Genomic DNA, 6,537 nt, shown 5'->3' on the forward strand with positions numbered 1-6,537 from the left:
ATGACTAGTACACACACAGGACACAGACTCACATAAACATATGCACCCATATGACTAGTACACACACAGGACACAGACTCACATAAACATATGCACCCATATGACTAGTACACACACAGGACACAGACTCACATAAACATATGCACCCATATGACTTGTACTCGCCAATATCTTCTTTGAATCTAATGCATCAAGCTATTGATTCCTGCCACAACTCCCTTGTACGTCCTCAGTCTGACCACTTCACCAGCGAGGCTGTCTTCTGGGGCTTACGTACGTCCTAAGAGTTTCAAGACATTCTCAAGGCCATCGGTCAATGGCCCATTCAAAATTCATCCAACACACGTCGTTAGAGACACTTGCAATGGTTGGGGGGGGGGGGTAGTAGTTAAAAAAACAAACATAACGGGGCTACTTTACAGCTGGACTTGATAGCCTGGATCTTTACGTTTGTCTAATTAATTGTTGAATGTGTTAAAAAAAGGTTAACGTCATGGCAGAAATAAAAAGAAACAGCTTCGTTTCCACAGATCACGTGATGATTTGAAGTGAATTTCATCAAAAGTTACACAGTTTCGTGCCACGCGAATGTATTGTTATATTAAACATACTCCAGGATTGTTGCATGGTCGTGTGGTTGCCTGATCATGTGGTAAGCGCTCTGGGCGGACTGTCAAGCCAATGGTCTCAAGTTCGAAGCCTGCCCGCTGCCAGCCCCCTCGTCCAAAACTCTAAATTGGACTTTGCCCTTTAGAACATTAAACAATGCTGAATCGCTAGGTATTAAAAAAATATTGTTGAAATCATTTTGTCAGGAAATGGGACAAATATCTTGAAAGACAAAACAATTGTTTAAATAAACGTAGTTTTCACTTCACAATACTTATCATTATTCTTTAGAACATATTTTCTTTTCTCTGGCTCTGCCAGGATCGAGGTTCTTAAAAATGTCACTGTAGCCTCCGTAAGTGTCCACTGAGAATGGGAGAATTTGTATATAACAATATCGCGGGTCTGCAGCAGTACACAAGTATTTGCTCGTTCACTATAATCTAATTTCTATTTTTTAACTTCCAGAAAGCTTCCTCTTGTTTACGCTCATTGATTTTATTTATTGTTGCAGGCAAGACTTCCTGGTCTTGGTGACAGTTTCTGAAAGTCAACAAATATTTAGATCTATTTCCTTCTTCCTTTCCCCCTTTCTTTGCTCAATAAATGTTTCTAAGATATAATGTATAATTTGCCACATTGAATCGCTTTTACCCACAATGCATAGAGACTCCGAGAATCGCTAGAGGTCTCCGAAGCACACTTCCGCTTCGATAGCACTGACCCACATTAACCTGTTTGGGGTGAAGATCACATCCGGTTCACGTTAAGTTATTCAACCGCTGTCTCAAGTGTAATTGATCTTTCCTCCTGGACCAGGTCAGTGTGTTCAATGCGAGGACACACAGTGCTAGCCATGACGTCATTAATAGGCTTACAACATTAAAGTACTGTATGATAGAGATATATCTATTTTTAAAAATATAATCAATAAATATATAGAATCTAAGTACTTTTGTGTGTGAATCGAACGAGTAATACTTTTAGCCGATTCAACAGATTCAAAAGAAGTCAAATACAGTAATCTGCCCTTGCCAGGGAAAGGAACACTTCTGCTCATGTTGGATGAGGGGAAATAAAACGTTAGCGAGGAGAAGAGAAAAAAAAAAGTGAATGTTATGGATAGAGAAAACAGGATCCTTGACAAATAGAAGGGGGAAAAGTTCGAAAGACGGCGAGTGAGGAACATTAGGGCTCAGCTCTCAAAGTGATAGAGATAAGGACATTAGAGTTCTCAAATTGATAGAGATAAGGACATCAGAGTTCTCAAATTGATAGAGATAAGGACATCAGAGCTCAACTCTCAAAGTGATACAGATAAGGACATCAGAGCTCAACTCTCAAAGTGATAGAGATAAGGACATCAGAGCTCAACTCTCAAAGTGATAGAGATAAGGACATCAGAGCTCAACTCTCAAATTGATAGAGATAAGGACATCAGAGCTCAACTTTCAAAGTGATAGAGATAAGGACATCAAAGCTCAACTCTCAAAGTGATAGAGATAAGGACATCAAAGCTCAACTCTCAAAGTGATAGAGATAAGGACATCAAAGCTCAACTCTCAAAGTGATAGAGATAAGGACATCAAAGCTCAACTCTCAAAGTGATAGAGATAAGGACATCAAAGCTCAACTCTCAAAGTGATAGAGATAGGGACATCAGAGCTCAACTCTCAAAGTGATAGAGATAAGGACATTAGAGCTCAACTCGCAAACCTGGGAAAGTAAAGGCGGTTGGTCATTGTGCTGACCCAATGACACCTTCGTTAGCCATTGGCTATAGAAAAAGATGACCTTGACATCATCTGCCCCATAGATGGCAAGGTCTGAAAAGGACGATGTAACAATGACTTCATGAAAGTAAAACTAACAAGTCAAATTCAAAGGTAATAATCTTAGTTTTAATAATTAATACTCATGAACGATAGATTTATTTGAAAAAAAGTGGAGATTTTTTAACCTGCCCAGATTCATACTGCCCCCCCCCCCACCACCTGGCTAAGCAAATATATACATCTGCTCAAAAGTATATACAATTCTAACGATAGACGTGGATATTCAGACTTAAAAAAATGTTTTTGAAAGACTTTTAAAAAAAAATTCCCTCTTTCATGAAGACATGCGGAAAAGATTTCTAGACCAAATTTAATGATTATATTATATATTATTATTAGTATTATTATTGTTATATTAAATTATAAAGGCCAAGCCAGAGATTTTCCCTATGTGACCAATTAGCTTTTAATTCTTTTCCCAAATATATACATCTAATTTGTAGTAAAATCGTTAGAACCTTTTTCGAGAACCGTGTCCAGGCAGGTTTTTAGTCTCTTTTTCCCATGAAGAATTTGAAAAAAGAAACGCTTTGGAAGCAATAACACTTTACTCCAGTTAGATATCAGCTGAAGGGGAGATGACATTAGACATCACAGACTTCTTTGCAGCCACAAATATTCCTAAGTAGATTCTATTATCTGGAAACCTATCACGTGACATCACTAAAACATGTCTCAGTGGTAGATCTAATTGTTATGAAGACTCTAAACATTTTTGAATCTTCTTTCTGGAAATCCTGATGGATGCCTATTAGCTAATGATGGCAATACTTATAATAACAACAGCACTTGATGTGAAGCTAAGCTTCAAATATTTGTGAATTCCCAACAAAGACAACACATTTCAATGACGCAATCTCAAGCGAATGAATCAAGGATAGAAAAGCAATAGATTAAAGTTTCGTTCATTTTCATTTAGTCACATACACTTCCTGTTAATGTCTGCCCCCCTTGAGAAATCTCTTCACAGAATTGTCTGTCTCTGAGTGGAAAGCAAATATTTGTAAACCAGTTAAGGAAATTTTTTCGTGGAAAAAAAAGGGGGGGGGGCTCTCTTATTGCTGTCTTAAAAAGGAAAATACATTGGCATGAACTCGAGGTAGAACTTATAGGACACAATATGTTAGTGTTTGTAAAAGTACATGTTTATTATTGTTTTTTATACGCTGTTTTGATCAAATCAAATGAGATTGTTATCCCTAAATCAGGCTTGCCTCAACATCAAATCAAATGAGATTGTTAACCCTAAAGCAGGCTTGCCTCAACATCAAATCAAATGAGATTGTTATCCCTAAATGAGGCTTGCCTCAACATCAAATCAAATGAGATTGTTAACCCTAAATCAGGCTTGCCTAAACATCAAATCAAATGAGATTGTTATCCCTAAATCAGGCTTGCCTCAACATCAAATCAAATGAGATTGTTATCCCTAAATCAGGCTTGCCTCAACATCAAATCAAATGAGATTGTTAACCCTAAATCAGGCTTGCCTCAACATCAAATCAAATGAGATTGTTATCCCTAAATCAGGCTTGCCTCAACATCAAATCAAATGAGATTGTTAACCCTAAATCAGGCTTGCCTCAACATCAAATCAAATGAGATTGTTAACCCTAAATCAGGCTTGCCTCAACATCAAATCAAATGAGATTGTTATCCCTAAATCAGGATTGCCTCAACATCAAGTCCTAACGTCTACACTACTATTGAAACATACTCAATAGAACAGATGTTATACACATTTTCAATGTCCCGCCAGATTGGAAGGTAATTAAATCCTAGCCCTAACCTCCCACAACGGGACGGGCTGAGGGAAGAGTTGGCACACTGGACCACGTGACCGCTAAAGGACAGCGCAGAGCCCAAACTAGGCGACCAGGAAGTCACTGTTATTGTGCTATTGCAGAATATGCTATTAATATTTCTCTTCAGCTGATCTTTGAGCATGTTGTTACCTCCCTTGACATCATATCAAGAAATGTGTTGTTATCTATCCAGCTTAATCACCTGGGATGTTGGTAGTTGAAAGTGAAGATGATTTTTACAAAGGTTATATCAACTCGCTCTGTCTGTCTGTCTGACTGTCTTTTCGTCTGTCTGGTACAATTTTTGTACACATTATTTCTCCCAAATCCAAACTCGGATAAAGTTGAAATTTTGCACAAGTATTTCTTGTACCTGACTAAATAAGAATCAATTTTAAAAATTACTTAGTAGTTAATTAATTGTTGGGAATTAATTATTTTGCTTGGTATCAAACAAGGGAAAGAAATTGTACTTGACTGAAGTGGTGGTACAGTTCCCTTATTACTTTGTGTAGAGAATTAGATCGTCTATTAAACGTTTGAGACTAACAATAGATAGCTATAAAACGATTTATTTTCAAAATCTCTTCGCTGGCAAAGTGGTTAGTGTATTAGCTTCAGGAAATTTGACCCCTCGAGTTCGAATTCAAGTCTTACAACTTATTAAAAAATAAATTGCTTTCACAAAGCGACCACGGTAACATTCACACACATATACCCCTTTTAACAAATCGTAACAAAACTCCCCCTCAAGAACAACACAACAAGAAACTTTGGATTTAACAAAAAATTTTTTAAATTAATTATCAATTGAATTGTTGTTGTTTTTTACCGTTGCTAGAAATACATGTTAAAAATACTTTTGACCATTAAATCACACTTTATATTACTTGAATTTTCTACAAGGAATAAATGCAGACTGAAGTAATAATAAACACTGTTTTTAAGCGGCCCCCGAAAAGGGAAAAGACGCTATTAGTTTTGTGTGGCCTGTCTGTCCGTCTGTTCGTCCGTCCCGTTTAGATCTCAGAAACTATAAGAGACAATGAAAATCGGACATCATGATATTTTAGATCATTTAGTGTTCTTATGCAACGGCTACGTTTTTCTTTTCTGAAAGCGAAAAATCTTATTTTTAAAATCACTTATGCAAGCAGTTTTTTCATATTTATAACACACCATATTTATAACACACATTTATGCAAACGGTTTTAGATTTTTTGTCCAAAATATTTTCGTATACAATAGTATTGTTAAGTTATGTAAGTTCTGTCATACTAACTACTACATTTACACACACAAAAATGTTTACTATTTTAAAAAAGAAAAAATCTATTTAATATGCATATAAGTTGGACAGAATTTAAAACAACAATTAATAAGTAATTTTTCATATTATTGCGTGAACTGTAACACGACGCTATAACCATAATACACTCAACCAAAGGGAAATATTATTTAATTTTAAGAAAACGTTTTTTTCTTGAGGATTTGAATAAGAGATTGACACTTTACAAATCAATTAGATATTCATTATAAGACATCAGTTAGGCCAGGTTCACATCTAACTTCTCATTCACTTTCACCTATCCTTTGGTCTGCTGGACCGCTGGGGCACCACAAAAGATCTGTCAACCTTTTTTCTCCATTTTTCTTTGTCATTTGTCTTTCATAGTATTTTATTCTGATGTTCTTCTGAAAATATTGAAACCTGCGTTTTTACCTACCTGGGTGGACCACTTCGGGGGCCGATTTTGAGTTTGTGTTTCCACACAAACTGTCTTTGTAACCTTGTTTTATTTTACATTACGTAATATCCGAACGATCCCTTATCTGGTTTCCATTAAAGATGTATAGAAGCGTCTCAATCATGTGTGCTAAGTCACGTGTAGTTTCAAGATACAAACCTTCAATCAAACATTGGATAAGAACTTTAATGTAAGATAAGATAAGGAGGGCCCATCTAACACGTGATAAGAAACGTCAATCTAACATAAGCTAAAAAAAACACGTCGATCTGAGATAAATAACTTCAAATCTAACATGATGGCAATACGAGAAACAGAAAAAAAAGAGACAAATGAATGAAACTTTGATAGGAACAGTTTCAAAGTGAATAAATTAATCTAAAGGACGACCACTCTAAACGCTGAGCCCTGCCTTTAGTTTTTATCTTCCCTTGGACTTTCAGAAGTTTTACTACTCCCTCCCCCACCCCGTCCTCACACAATATCTAAAGCAGTGGTTCCCAAACTTTTTTGTCTCGTAGACCCCTTGCCATGTTTTCC

This window comes from Biomphalaria glabrata, chromosome 1 (genome assembly GCF_947242115.1).
Source record: "Biomphalaria glabrata chromosome 1, xgBioGlab47.1, whole genome shotgun sequence".
In the NCBI taxonomy this organism is placed as follows: domain Eukaryota; kingdom Metazoa; phylum Mollusca; class Gastropoda; family Planorbidae; genus Biomphalaria; species Biomphalaria glabrata.